At 29.7% G+C, this 2,646-nt stretch overlaps 1 protein-coding gene across 1 annotated transcript in view; it reads right to left on the bottom strand.

Moving 5' to 3' along the window:
- LOC117181801 (potassium channel subfamily T member 2) overlaps window positions 1-2,646 on the bottom strand; it is a 387,410-nt gene that overhangs the window by 243,073 nt on the left and 141,691 nt on the right. The gene's annotated exons all lie outside the window — the stretch shown is intronic.

Below are 2,646 nucleotides of genomic sequence, written 5' to 3'. Positions count from 1 at the left end.
TTTCGTTAGGTTCTGTTACGTTAGATTCATTTGTAGGTTAAGATCGAGTTAACCTATTAAATATAGCACACATTTAAGACTGAGAACCGTACGCTTACATAGATACACTTGTGGTTGTATTTCATTCGGCTAGGTTAGGTTAGGTCAGGTTTTGTTAGGTTAGGATAGGTTCAACTTCTATGTAGGTTAAGCCGAAGCTGAATGAAACGGTACCGCAAACACAACGGGACAACACAATGAGTTTAATTGTGTTACGTGAAGTTAAGTTAGGTTAGGTTAGGTCAGGTCTTTTTAGGTTAGGATAGGTTTGACCTCTCTGCAGGTTAAGCCCAAGCTGATTCAAACGCTACCGCAAACACAATGGGACAACACAATCAGTTTAATTGTGTTTCGTGAGGTTAGGTTAGGCTAGGTTAGGTTAGGCTAGGTTAGATATATTGCTAGGTTAGGCTCGAGTTGACCCATTCGATGTAGCACACATTTGCTACTGGGAAAATATGCTTCCAGAGCTTTACGTGTAGTTCAATAAATTTCTGTTAAATCAGGTTAGGTGAGGTCAGGTTCTGTTGGGCAAAGTTATGTTAAATAAGTTGATATCAGGCAAGGGATGATCCTTCACAGTTGTCGACATGTTTTTGAAGTGAAAATTTGTATCACTTGCATTATTTTGAAATTTATTTGCCTCAGTGCATGATTTTTCGTCATTTTTTCAGGTTATGGCTCAACCATGACGTGATGGGTGATTTTTTATACTGAATTTGAATTCAGCGCTCCAAAATCCATAGAAATAGGTGTGTCTTGTTACCAGATCCGCACACTTTTTTTTTGTGTGGCTGTGTAATAAATTCATAGATCTTTTTAGGCGAACAACTTGTATGTGTTAATTTCATTTCGCGCTTGTGTAGTTTTTTCAAAAAAATTTCATATTTTTATGTTGAATGTTATTTTTTACGACTAAAACAAAAACTGCTTGCCCTACAAAAAATTATAGCTCTTTTTTTGATAAACAAGTTTTGTCTAATTTTTTTTTCGTAGCTTGTGTCGTTAGTCGAAAATTTTTTAGTTTTCATTTTTAATGTTGTTTTTTACGACTAGAACCGAAAACCATGCTTCCTATCGAAAAGTGAATTCTTACTAATTTGTAGGTTTTTCCAGGGCGCGCAATTTTAGTGTATTTATTTTTTCTTATCTTGCATAGTTTGACCAAAAATGGAATTTTTGGATTTTTCATTATTTTTGGTGCGATAAAATTTGGAATTTTCAACTTTTCGACCAAATTAAAAACATTGTCGTGATACTCTTTTAGGGCTTTCAAAAATCAACGTTTTTCTTTTCTTAAATGTTTTATATCATGCGTTGTTTGGCTTAAAATGTTCATTTTAGTTTGATTTTTTGGATTTTAAAAATGCTATGACTCTGATAATTTTTTTTATAGATAAAAGTAATGAGGATGAATTGTTTGAGTTTCTGAGTATGATTATTAACCATACATAGAATTTTGAAATCTTGAAAAAATGTGGTTTCAAAAATTTTGAAATTGCGCTCACTTTTTGAATTTTGTTCCTAAATAGCTGGCTTACGAACTCGTTCTTTCTTTTTAGGCCTTAAAAAAGTGTGCCAAAGCAGAATCTAAACAAAACAATTTTTCAAAAGTTATGGTTCCTACAGACTATAGACTACAGACTACAGAATACAGAATACAGACGACAGACATACAGAGAGACAAACACCTTCGTAACAATCGCTTTTTCTGAGTCAGTGTGTCTCAAAAGATTTGCATTGCGAAACAAAAAATATGACATTTCTGCCAAATCAGTTAAATTTTCTACAAAAAAGCCTAAATTTTTAATTAAAATACTTAAATTTTCGACTAAAAATGACATAACTAAATTTTCAGTCAAAAAAATTCTTTTGGAAATAAAATTTCACGAAAATAATTGAGTTTTAAAATGAAAAAATAAGTTAAGACCCAAAAATAAAAAATCATATTGTCAGTCCAAATAATTAATTTTCCAGCAAGGAAAACAGTTAAATTTTCAATTAAAGTAATTAATATCGATTCAAAATTATTTCTTATTGAAAACTGCGTTTGTTGATATATCTACCAAAATTATTATTATTTTTAATCTAAAACCAAAAGATTTCAGTTTTCCATCTAGAAAGATATTTCTGTCGATAGAGAAATATCTATTTTGAGTTTCTAAGAAAAAAGGCGAAGTTTTAACAAAACAAAAGTTTAATTTGAAATCCAGAAATATGCAGTTTCTACTGAAAGAATTAAATTTCTAACCCTGAAAAGACGATTTTTCAATGAAATAAATGAATTTTCAACTAAAAATTATTATTTTTTTAGCAAAAAAAAAAAAACTTTATAGTCTACTAATAAAAGACTTTTTTGACAACGTAGATGAATTTTTAGCGAAATAGTTAAATTTTCTATGAAAAGGATAAATTAGTCACCAATAATATTAATATTCTGGCGCAAAAGACAATGTTTCTAAAAAATACAGAAACTTTCAAAACAAATAGTTAAATTTGAAACTGAAGAAGATAAATGTTTCACCTAACATGGAATACTTGAATTTTTATTTAGAAAATTATTCATGGGAAAATGTTAAATATAATATAACATAACATAACATAATA

This window comes from Belonocnema kinseyi, chromosome 10 (genome assembly GCF_010883055.1).
Source record: "Belonocnema kinseyi isolate 2016_QV_RU_SX_M_011 chromosome 10, B_treatae_v1, whole genome shotgun sequence".
NCBI lineage: Eukaryota > Metazoa > Arthropoda > Insecta > Hymenoptera > Cynipidae > Belonocnema > Belonocnema kinseyi.
Note: the sequence above shows the minus strand (reverse complement) of the source record. Positions and strands in the feature narration are given on the sequence as shown.